Raw genomic sequence first — 12,522 nt, 5'->3', positions numbered from 1 at the left:
GTAGTTTCTTGAACTTTGTGATTCAGTTATTTCTATAATGTGAGTCTTCAGTTATGATTTTAAATGAATTCTCCACAACATAGGTGATGTTCAAAAACATGGAATGCTTAGAAAAGAAACAGAAGAAGACATTAATAAATGGAAGAACATACCATGCTCCTGGGTGGGAAGAATAAACATTGTTAAAAGGTCTATACTACCTGAAGCAATGTACAGATTTAACACAATCCCATCAAAATTGCCTCATCATATTCCGAAGAACTGGAAAAAAATATTTCTTCCTTTTGTATGGAATCAGGTAAAAAAAAAAACTCGCATACCCAAGCCAAGGCAATACTCAATAATAAAAACAAAGTTTCAGGACCACTGGAGCACCAAACCCAAAGTCTCTTTGCACAACCACAGCACCTGTCCCGAAAGAGCTGTATCCCACCACAGCAGGATGGCTTGTATTGTCTAGGTAGGTAGCATGCTGAGGATTTGGGGGGGCAGGTTGCAGGTAGTATTCCACAGATTTGATGGGTTTGTGGTGTGCAGCATCCTAATTGGATGGGAAAGAGGTGATCTGTGACATCCTGCCTATCTTTTGAACTTTTGTGTTCAGGCGACCTATTCCTTGATTAAGCATCTTGGTCACATTCTCCAACCCAGACAATAGGAAGCTCATAGGTCCACAAATGCCCACTGTGATTGGTGGATGTGATTCACATGCCAGGAGAACTATCCAATCATCTTGAGGGCCCTGAGGCTCTCTGACAGGCTACTGTCATGATTTTTCATCTGGTTAGAATGTGAGTTGTCCAGTGACATTGGGAAACACGAGTATAAAATGATGCCCAACCACTCAAAGTCGCCATTTTCTTTTCTCTGCACTTCCTGGCAGCTGTCTCCACCATGGCTGAGCTTCTCTGGGATGGTCTTCAGATACTGCCTGCCCTGGTGCCAAGGAGCCACAAGAGGCCAAGTCATCCACGAGTGAGAGGCAGAATCAGCCAAGGCCCCACAAGTCGTCAACCCAGCCAGGGAGGGGACAGTTTTGACACCTACTTCAACAAGGAGGCTGTGCACATGATGGATTCGTTTGATCACAACATCCTGGAGTGAATCACCCAGGAGGCCTGCCACTTGGACCACTACACCAAGTGCTCAGCTATCACTTCAAGAGAGATCCAGTCCACACTGGGCCTGAGACTGTCCTTGCATGTCGGCAAGCATGCCGTGTCTGAAGCCAATAAGGCCTTCACCTGGCACACCATCCGCAAGTGAGCTGTGTGAGGAATGACTGAGACAGTAACCCAAAGGCTCTTTTCAGAGCCACACACAGTTATCCTGAATGAGCTATAGCCCACCATGATGGGAGCGGGACACAGAGTTGAGTTTGGGGCTGGTTAGCAGGTGGGGTCTTCCCAACTTGGGACCGTGTGACTAATGCCATCCTGCTAATGTACGACTGAACTGTCAAGTGGTACTTCATATGTAGTATAGTAACAGATAAAGTGCACAAGCAGATATAAAAGTCAGGCATATCCTGATCATATCTTTCCACACATATCCCATATTTGAAATTCCTTTCAACTTGAAAATCAACATACACACAGGGCAGAAGTGCTAAACCATGTTTTAAAAACATCATCTATATTTCAAGGTCCCAAAAGTCTGAAGTTAAAATATCCTCATTCACTCAGCTTTTTTAGATTCTTACCATCTCGAACCTGAAAACTTTCCTCTTTATAACAAAAAACTTCTTGACTTGCAATTATTCACGCATAGGGGAACTGTCCAATAAGAAGATCCCAAGTTCCAGGTTCCTGAGGCTTGGCCAGTGAAACAGTTGCAGTGTCTGGGCCCCACTCATTTCCCAAAGTCAGGGAAGGTTGCTCCTGCTAAAGCAATAAGAAGCTTGGCATGAAATTGAACCTGGAGGTTATATTGAAACTGAATTTTTTGTCTGTGCCTATTGCCTTGCTTTTTTTTTTTTTTTTATCACAGTGATTTGAAAATTTGAATTGAGACCTGGGAGAGGGTCATGCCTCTCGCTCCTTGCATCAAATCAGAAGAGTAAGGTCAGCGATTAAGGGAAGTAGGATAACTTGTGTTTGCTCAAGCAATTTGAATGTTAATATTTATATCACTGTTAATATCAGTGTTTCATTTGCTGTGGACAGCTTTGAGGGCACTGTTTTGGTCCATCTGCTGGAGGCAGGGTAGAGTCTACTGTCTGCATTTGACTGTGTAGCTTGAACCCAGGCCTTCTGGAGCTTTCCCAGTGTACCACAGAGAAGCCACAGTGGCCGCCCCTGAGCCTTGCCTACATCCCCTGGCCTGGGAGGGACCCAGACGTGTCACATCCCTCAGCACTCCCTGTTCTCTTCTCTGTCTTTGCGTCCGTACCATGTCCCCAGATCAGATAGGGCCTGATAGACAGCCAGCTTTCCCTCGAGGGTCAATGGGAAAGAAATCATGAGATCAAAGGCGATAGGTGAACTTCTAGCTCCAGCAGCTCTTTTTGACAAGAAAAGTGGTCATGAAATATGGATTGTTGCTTTTGCTCCAATTGGTTCATAACTTGCTTTTTTGCAAGGACATTATACAGTAAAGCTTGTTCCGTGGTCCCAGTGCCTTAAGAACTTTGTCTTGCATGGCACCAAGAATGTTACAAATTCCAGCAGTTTAAGATTGTCAAGGCAAAATAGTGATGGCGGTCAGAAAAAAAGGCTTGTGAACACATTATAGACTGTGGAGATATAGTCTGGAGTCTTGCTTTTGGGTCTTCTGTTCCAGAAAAACAGAGTCGCTGTGTAAATATAAACTGGCAACAATTCAGATTTGGACAAGATCAGCTACTCCTTGCCATGGGGTTAAACAATGGGTATATCAAAATATGGAATGTATATACAGGAAAACTCAGCCTTAACTTGATAGAGGGTCATCATTTCATACTGAAGTGGTCAGACATTTAACTTTTGCTCCACATGGGATATTGATCCTAGTGTCAGCTTCAGGAGACCAAACTCTCAGAGTATGGCACCTGAAAGATGATGGAAACATGGTAAAAGGATTGAGGGGACATCAGAACTGGGAGTACAGCTCTACGTTCTCTCATGACTCTTCTATGCTGTGTTTAGATGGAGCCAGTAAAGCAGTTTTTTTTTTTGAATATGGATAAATATACCATGATATGGCAACTAGAAGGACCTCACCATGATGTAGTTTGTGACTTTTCTCCTGATAGAGCATAAATGGCTACTGCATCTTTTCATACCCAAGCAGGTATTTGGGAACCACATAATGGAGACATTCTGATGGAATTTTGGCATGTTTCCCCCACCTACTCCAATATTTGCTGGAGGAGCAAATGACTGATGGGTACAATCTGTATCTTTTAGACTTGATGGATGTCATATTACAAGCCTTGCTGATGACAAAATGGTGAGGTTCTGGAGAATCGATGAGGATTATGCAGTACAAGCTGCACCTTTGAACAATGATCTTTGTTGTGCCTTTTCTACTGATGGCAGTATTTTAGCTACTGGGACACAGCATGGAAGTGTTTATTGTGAGGCGACTCCAAGGCAAGTCTCTAGGCTTGAACATTTAAGTGGAATGTCAATCCAAAGAATGATGCACACTCAGGAAGCCCAGGAGCTTCCAATTACTTCCAAAGTTTTGGAGTTTCTCTCCTATAATATTTAGAAGACTGCCTTCCCCATTAGTAGAGACTGACAGCATACACTTTACACAAACCTCAAAGTTTATTGACTTCAAGTATCTGTCTTTAAAGGTTTAGAAGATTTATTAAATTTGATACATTCTTGTGCTGCATGTTGATCAGTTGAGCTTTTAAAACATTATTTATAGACTAGGATTATAGAAATATTCTTAACACATCACATGTAAATTTCTTTAATCTCTAACTGTGAAAACATAAACATACATGTATATATTAGATATAAGTTGCTATATGTTGAATGAACCCTTTTGCTTCTATTTTTTAGTTCTGACATGTGTATATTGCTTCAGTAGAACCACAATATGGATCTTTGCTGTAAACTGGAAAGAATTTTTTTTTGTTAAATTATAGCTGTGTACAATAATGCAATCATGAGTTACAATGTGCTGGTTCCATATACAGTCTGAAATTTTTTCACCGAACTGGTTAACATAGCCTTCATGGCATTTTCTTAATTATTATGTTCAAACCATTATACTCCACACTTAGTAAACTTCACATGCACCCTAACTGGAAGGATTTTTTTCTTTTTTATTCTGAGACAGTGAGATGTTAAACACTGGTTTAAGCTAACTTGCCTCATACAAGGTATACTTGACTGGGGGAGGCATGTCAGACTGCCCGCAAATGAAACAGTTTTTGTATAGGGAAAGGTGGTGCTGAAATTTTGAATGTGACATTCTTTGAATGAAAAAAATCAGAGCCAGGATATAACTAGAAAAAGGATGCCTTTCTCCCCTACCCCGCCCCCATATTCTAAATACTGTTATGGGCCTTACTTTTGAAAAGCAGCTTGCGGAGAGGAGACAAGATGGCGGACTGAAGCCAGCTTTCAACAAAGGCTCCCGTCCAGAAGGAGAGTTAAGGGACAGGAATTTAGTAAGTATCCTGGTGGACTTGAGCCTCACCAAGAGAGAAGGCTGAAGAACGCACATCAACACCGCTGAGGCAAGTTGTGATCACAAGGACGCAAACAAAAGGTACAAAATCCACCACCAAGTGGACGGGAGTCCCCCTCCCCCATGAGACCGGCTCTGGAGCCCCACAATTGAACAAGCGGGCAGAAATTAAAGCCCCTCCCACTACACTCCACAGGAGAGACCTTCTAAAAACTGGACCTACCTCCCCTACTGGGGTGCCGTGGCGTTCTCCTGCCGGACATAGGGCTGAATAAAACTTTGGGAATCCTTTGCCGGCAACCCTGAATCCCCGGCGCTCCCCTCCCGCCCACTGAGGTCTGGAGGCCTGTCCCCCAGGACTTCGGATCTTTGGGTGATTTCTCAAGGGGAGTGGACAGTCCCCGAGTTGCGACTGGTCAGCATTGACTCTGAGGCGCGCGAGTGAGGAGAGGGCACCGGGCTGAGGGGGAGTCACGCCTCGCGGCACTTCCCTGCGGTGCAGTGCACCAACCCTCCCCGGGCATAGGGGGCCCAAGACTGAATCAGACTCTGGCCTCCCCGCTGAGAGCTGAGAACCCCTACTCTCACTCGGGGTCTGAGGGCCTATCCCCCAGGAGTTCGGCTCCTTGGGTGATTTCTCGAGGGGAGTGCACAGTGCCTGAGCTGCGTCAGGTCAGCGCTGACTCTGGGATACGTGAGCGAGGAGAGGGCACTCTGCTGAGGGGAAATCAAGCCTTGGCGGCACTTCCCTGCGGTGCAGTGCAGCAACCCTCCCCGGGCATACGGGGCCCAAGACTGAATCAGACTCTGGCCTCCCCGCTGAGAGCTGAGAGCCCCTACTCTCACTCGGGGTCTGAGGGCCTATCCCCCAGGAGTTCGGCTCCTTGGGTGATTTCTTGAGGGGAGTGCACAGTGCCTGAGCTGCGTCAGGTCAGCGCTGACTCTGGGACACGTGAGCGAGGAGAGGGCACTCCGCTGAGGGGAAATCAAGCCTTGGCGGCACTTCCCTGCGGTGCAGTGCAGGAGCCCTCCCCGGACCGTAGTATTGCGTGAAACTGAATGAAACTCTAGCTTCCCCCCGCCCCACTCCCAATCCAGGTCTGGGGGCCCATCCCCCAAGAGTTCTGATTCTTGGGGGATCTCTTAAGGGGTGTGGACCCAGCACAAACTGCGGCCGCTCAATGCTGACTCTGGGGCGCGGGACAGAGGAGAAAAGGGTCGCCTGAGTGCCCACACCAGAGCAGCAGTTCCCTGGAGGTAGATCAACAGCCGTTTTTTCTTTAACAGCAGAACGCTCACTTCTGGATATTCTGAGGCCACACCCCCTGTCTCCCTGGGCAACCAGAGGAGGCCACCTGTGACGCGGCTCACAAACCCGGAAGCCTCCAGGGCGGGGCCGACCCAGAGAGGTGTTCAGACGCAATTCTCCAGCAGCAAAGACGTTTGAACTCAAAACAGCCCGTCTCCTGTAGGCGACGACAGGAACAGAGACAGAACCTCACAAAGTTGTCTGTTCTGTTCTGTTCTGTTAGCAGCATCCATCAGGGACGGGGCTAAGCCTGAGTGAACACCTCCTTCCCATCACCTGCATCAAACACTCAAAGATGTCAGGCCCCATCTCCTCCTGCTAGATAGCGGCAGTCTGCGGGGGCCTGGCAGACTTCCTCACGATTCAGGCAGGTGCAAACCCCTGGAGTGTCTGTTCACTGCAGGCAACTGGGTTAGCCATCTGCAGAGATACCAGTGACTGGGTCCGACGGAGGGGCAAAGTGGGGAAGGAGACGTCAACCTTCCCAGACTGCTCTGTTTGCAGGGTGGCTCCTCCTGACTCCACGCTGCATTGGGGTGAGCTGTCTCAGAGGAGTCACCAGGCCCCTGTGATCCAGTTCCCAGAGACCTCTTGAACCCTTCCACCCGAGACAAGTGCCGATTGAGACAGTTGATTCGGACCTTTTGAACTGGGCTAATAGACTGAGGACTTTTCAGGTGGTGCCCTGGGTGTGCGATTGTAGGAAGGTTTGATTCTCCTTTTCCAACTGGGGCCAGAGGTGGGCAGGCGGGGTGACTTAATTGCTGATTTTTCCACACAGCTGAGACTTCAAGCCAGAGTAGAAGTTGCAATAGGATCGAACAGAAACCAGCTGAAAACAAGACAGAACCACTTTGCTCCACCACACCAGACAGGACCCCAGTTTCTCAGGCCACAACACTGTACGGCCCTCGATAAAACCCCAGGGGAAAAACCAAAGGGAGTAAACCATGGGGCGGAATCAGCGGAAAAACTCTGGTAACATGAATAACCAGAATAGATCAACCCCCCCAAGAAAAGATACGGCAGATGTGATTGAAGATCCCATTCATAAACAACTGGCTGAGATGTCAGAAGTCGAATTCAGAATTTGGTTTGCAGACAAGATTAATAAAATGGAATTAGGAATTCGAGGAGAAATTCAAAAACTGTCTCAAGAATTTAACGAATTTAAAGACAAAACCACCAAAGACTTAGACACACTGAAACAAGAACTTACAGCCCTCAAAGATATGAAAAATACAGTAGAATCCCTCAGTAACAGAATGGAGCAAGCAGAAGAAAGGATTTCTGACATTGAAGATAAAGTCTTCGAACGCTCCCAATCTCTCAAAGAGGAAGAGAAATGGAGAGCAAAAACGGATCACTCACTCAGAGAGCTCTCAGATAATTCGAAAAAAAATAACATAAGAGTTATAGGAATTTCGGAGACTGATGAAGTGGCAGCCAAGGGCACAGAGGCCCTTCTACATGAAATTATGAAAGAAAATTTTCCAGACATGCCTAGAGAATCTGAAATTCAGATAGCAGACAGCTTCAGAACCCCAGCACGATTCAACCCCAATAAGCCATCTCCCAGACATATCATAATTAGCTTCACTAAAGTTAACATGAAAGAGAAGATTCTCAAAGCAGCCCGGCGAAAGAAAACTATAACGTACAAAGGTAAGAATATTAGAATAACTGCAGATCTCTCTGCTGAAACTTTTCAAGCAAGAAGAGGCTGGTCATCAACTTTTAATCTCCTAAAGCAAAAAAACTTTCAACCCAGGATCTTGTATCCAGCTAAACTGAGTTTCATCTATGATGGAGAAATTAAATACTTCAATGACATTCATATGTTGAAAAAATTTGCCATAAGTAAACCAGCTCTTCAGGATGTTCTCAGACCTATCCTCCACAATGACCAACCCAATCCTATACCACAAAAGTAAACTCAATCAGAAACTTCGGATCAAACTCCAACTTCCACACTGGCGAAAGGATTAAAAATGTCCACTGGACCTTTGAAAAACTCGATACCCAAAATTCCACCAGACTTATCCTTACTCTCCATCAATGTGAATGGCTTAAACTGTCCTCTAAAGAGGCATAGGTTAGCTGACTGGATACAAAAACTTAAGCCAGATATTTGTTGCATACAAGAGTCACATCTCAACTTAAAAGACAAATACAGACTCAGGGTGAAAGGATGGTCATCCATATTTTAGGCAAATGGTAATCAGAAAAAAGCAGGTGTTGCAATTTTATTTGCAGATACAGTAGGCTTTAAACCATCAAAAGTAAGGAAGGACAAGAATGGTCACTTCATATTTGTTAAGGGTAATACTCAATATGACGAGATCTCAATTATTAATATCTATGCACCCAACCAGAATGCACCTCATTTTATAAGAGAAACTCTAACAGACATGAGTAACTTGATTTCCTCCAGCTCCATAATCGTTGGAGATTTCAACACTCCCTTGGCAGTGTTGGATCGATCCTCCAGAAAGAAGCTGAGCAAAGAAATCTTAGATTTAAACCTAACCATCCAATATTTAGATTTAGCAGACATCTACAGAACATTTCATCCCAACAAAACTGAATACACATACTTCTCATCAGCCCACGGAACTTACTCCAAAATTGATCACATTTTAGGTCACAAGTCTAACCTCAGTAAATTTAAAGGAATAGAAATTATTCCATGCATCTTCTCGGACCATCATGGAATAAAACTTGAATTGAGTAACAACAGGAATCTGCATACCCATACAAAAACATGGAAGTTAAATAACCTTATGCTGAATGATAGCTGGGTCAGAGATGAGATTAAGAAAGAAATCACCAATTTTTTGGAACAAAATGACAATGAAGACACAAGCTATCAGAACCTCTGTGACACTGCAAAGGCAGTTCTAAGAGGGAAATTTATAGCACTGCAAGCCTTCCTCAAGAGAACGGAAAGAGAGGAAGTTAACAACTTAATGGGACATCTCACGCAACTGGAAAAGGAAGAACATTCCAACCTCAAACCCAGTAGAAGAAAAGAAATAACCAAAATTAGAGCAGAATTAAATGAAATTGAAAACAAAAGAATAATACAACAGATCAATAAATCAAAAAGCTGGTTTTTTGAAAAGGTCAATAAAATAGATAAACCTCTGGCCAACCTAATCAGGAAAAAAAGAGTAAAATCTCTAATATCATCAATCAGAAACAACAAAGACAAAATAACCACAGACTCATCAGAAATCCAAAAAATCCTTAATGAATATTACAAGAAACTTTATTCTCAGAAATATGAAAATCTGAAGGAAATAGACCGATACTTGGAAGCACGCCACCTTCCAAGACTTAACCAGAATCAAGTTGAAATGTTGAACAGACCCATATCAAGTTCAGAAATAGCATCAACTATACAAAACCTCCCTAAAAAGAAAAGCCCGGGACCAGATGGTTTCACGTCAGAATTCTACCAAACCTTTAAAGAGGAATTAGTACCTATATTACTCAACCTGTTCCAAAATGTAGAAAAAGAAGGAAGACTACCCAACACGTTCTATGAAGCAAATATCACCCTGATCCCCAAACCAGGAAAAGACCCAACAAGAAAAGAAAATTATAGACCAATATCACTAATGAATATAGATGCAAAAATATTCAACAAGATCCTAACAAACAGAATCCAGCAACACATCAAACAAATTATACATCATGACCAAGTTGGTTTTATCCCAGGGTCTCAAGGCTGGTTCAATATACGTAAATCTATAAATGTAATTCAGCACATAAACAAATTAAAAAACAAAGACCATATGATTCTCTCAATTGATGCAGAAAAAGCTTTTGATAATATCCAGCATCCCTTCATGATCAGAACACTCAAGAAAATTGGTCTAGAAGGGACTTTTCTTAAACTGATAGAGGCTATCTACAGCAAACCCACAGCCAATATCATATTGAATGGAGTTAAATTGGAATCATTTCCACTCAGATCAGGAACCAGACAAGGCTGCCCATTGTCTCCATTGCTTTTCAACATTGTAATGGAAGTTTTAGCCACCGCAATTAGGGAAGAAAAGGCGATCAAGGGTATCCATATAGGGTCAGAAGAGATCAAACTCTCGCTCTTCGCAGATGATATGATTGTGTATCTGGAAAACACTAGGGACTCTACTACAAAACTCCTAGAAGTGATCAAGGAATACAGCGGCGTCTCAGGTTACAAAATCAACATTCATAAATCGGTAGCCTTTATATACACCAACAACAGTCAAACTGAAAAAGCAGTTAAGGACTCTATCCCATTCACAGTAGTGCCAAAGAAGATGAAATATTTGGGAATTTACCTAACAAAAGACATGAAAGATCTCTATAAAGAGAACTATGAAACTCTAAGAAAAGAAATAGCTGAAAATGTTAACAAATGGAAAAACATACCATGCTCATGGCTAGGAAGAATCAACATTATCAAAATGTCCATACTACCCAAAGCAATATATAATTTCAACGCACTCCCTATTAAAGCTCCACTGTCATATTTTAAAGATCTTGAAAAAACATTACTTCGTTTTATATGGAATCAGAAAAAACCTCGAATAGCCAAGACATTACTCAGAAATAAAAACAAAACAGGAGGAATCACACTACCAGACCTCAGACTTTACTAGAAATCGATAGTGATCAAAACAGCATGGTATTGGCACAAAAACAGAGAAGTAGATATCTGGAATAGAATAGAGAACCAAGAGATGAATCCAGCTACTTACCGCTATTTGATTTTTGACAAGCCAATTAAAAACATTCAGTGGGGAAAAGATTCCCTATTTAACAAATGGTGCTGGGTGAACTGGCTGGCAACCTGCAGAAGACTGAAATTGGACCCACACCTTTCACCATTAACTAAGATAGACTCTCACTGGATTAAAGATTTAAACTTAAGACATGAAACTATAAAAATACTAGAGGAGAATGCAGGGAAAACCCTTGAAGAAATTGGTCTGGGTGAGTATTTCATGAGGAGAACCCCCCGGGCAATTGAAGCAGCTTCAAAAATACACTACTGGGACTTGATCAAACTAAAAAGCTTCTGCACAGCTAAGAACACAGTAAGCAGAGCAAGCAGACAGCCCTCAGAATGGGAGAAGATATTTGCAGGGTATAACTCTGACAAAGGTTTAATAACCAGAATCCACAGAGAACTCAAACGCATCAGCAAGAAAAAAACAAGGGATCCCATCGCAGGCTGGGCAAGGGATTTGAAGAGAAACTTCTCTGAAGAAGACAGGCGCGCGGCCTTCAGACATATGAAAAAATGCTCATCATCTTTAATCATCAGAGAAATGCAAATCAAAACTACTTTGAGATATCATCTAACTCCAATGAGACTAGCCTATATCACAAAATCTCTAGACCAGAGATGTTGGCGTGGATGAGGAGAAAAGGGGACACTTCTGCACTGCTGGTGGGAATGCAAATTAATACATTCCTTTTGGAAAGATATATGGAGAACACTCAGAGATCTAAAAATAGATCTGCCATTCAATCCTGTAATTCCTCTGCTGGGCATATACCCAGAAGACCAAAAATCACAACATAACAAAGATATTTGTACCAGAATGTTTATTGCAGCCCAATTCATAATTGCTAAGTCATGGAAAAAGCCGAAGTGCCCATCGATCCACGAATGGATTAATAAATTGTGGTATATGTATACCATGGAATACTATGCAGCCTTAAAGAAAGATGGAGACTTTACCTCTTTCATGTTTACATGGATGGAGCTGGAACATATTCTTCTTAGTAAAGTATCCCAAGAATGGAAGAAAAAATACCCAATGTACACAGCCCTACTATGAAACTAATTTGGGACTCTCACATGAAAGCTATAACCCAGCTACAACTTAACAACAGGGGGAAGTGGGAAAGGGGGGGTGGGTAGAGGGAGGGGAATCGGTGGGATCACACCTGTGGTGCATATTACAAGGGTATTTGCGAAACTTGGTAAATGTAGAATATAAATGTTTTGGCACAGTAACTGAGATAACGCCGGAAAGGCTATGTTAACCACTGTGATAAAAATGTGTCAAATGGTTTATGAAGTGAGTGTATGATGCCCCATAATCATATCATTGTATACAGTTACGATTTAATAAAAAAATTAAAAAAAAAATAAGAAAAGCAGCTTGCTACTTTACCTTTTGGCATAAAGTATTATAAATATTAGTCTTTTCAGAAAAATCCATTTTAAGATCATGGATTCTTTTTATTTTTTCATTATTGTTGGGGATTTATTGAGGGTACAAGAAACCAGGTTACCCTGATTGCATTTGTTAGGTAAACTCCCTCTTACAATCGTGTCTTGTCCCCAAGAGGTGTGTCACACACCAAGACGCCACCCACTCCCTCCTTCTCTCTCACTCTGCTCTTTCTTTCCCCCACCCCTCCCTTCTTTTCCCTCTCTTTCTGCTCTCCATTTGCCTCACCTGCCACCATGTATTAGGTCATTAAATCTCCTCACATCAAAATTGAATATGTAGGATTTATGCTTCTCCATTCTTTTGATGCTTTACTAAGAATAATGTGTTCCACTTCCATCC

The 12,522-nt window shown here is 42.8% G+C and overlaps 1 pseudogene; it reads left to right on the top strand.

The window, feature by feature from the left end:
• The first annotated feature begins 1,213 nt into the window (after window positions 1-1,213).
• Window positions 1,214-3,693, top strand: LOC128576973 (WD repeat and SOCS box-containing protein 1-like; annotated as a pseudogene).
• The last annotated feature ends 8,829 nt before the right edge of the window (window positions 3,694-12,522 follow it).

Source organism: Nycticebus coucang, chromosome X (assembly GCF_027406575.1).
Source record: "Nycticebus coucang isolate mNycCou1 chromosome X, mNycCou1.pri, whole genome shotgun sequence".
NCBI lineage: Eukaryota > Metazoa > Chordata > Mammalia > Primates > Lorisidae > Nycticebus > Nycticebus coucang.
Note: the sequence above shows the minus strand (reverse complement) of the source record. Positions and strands in the feature narration are given on the sequence as shown.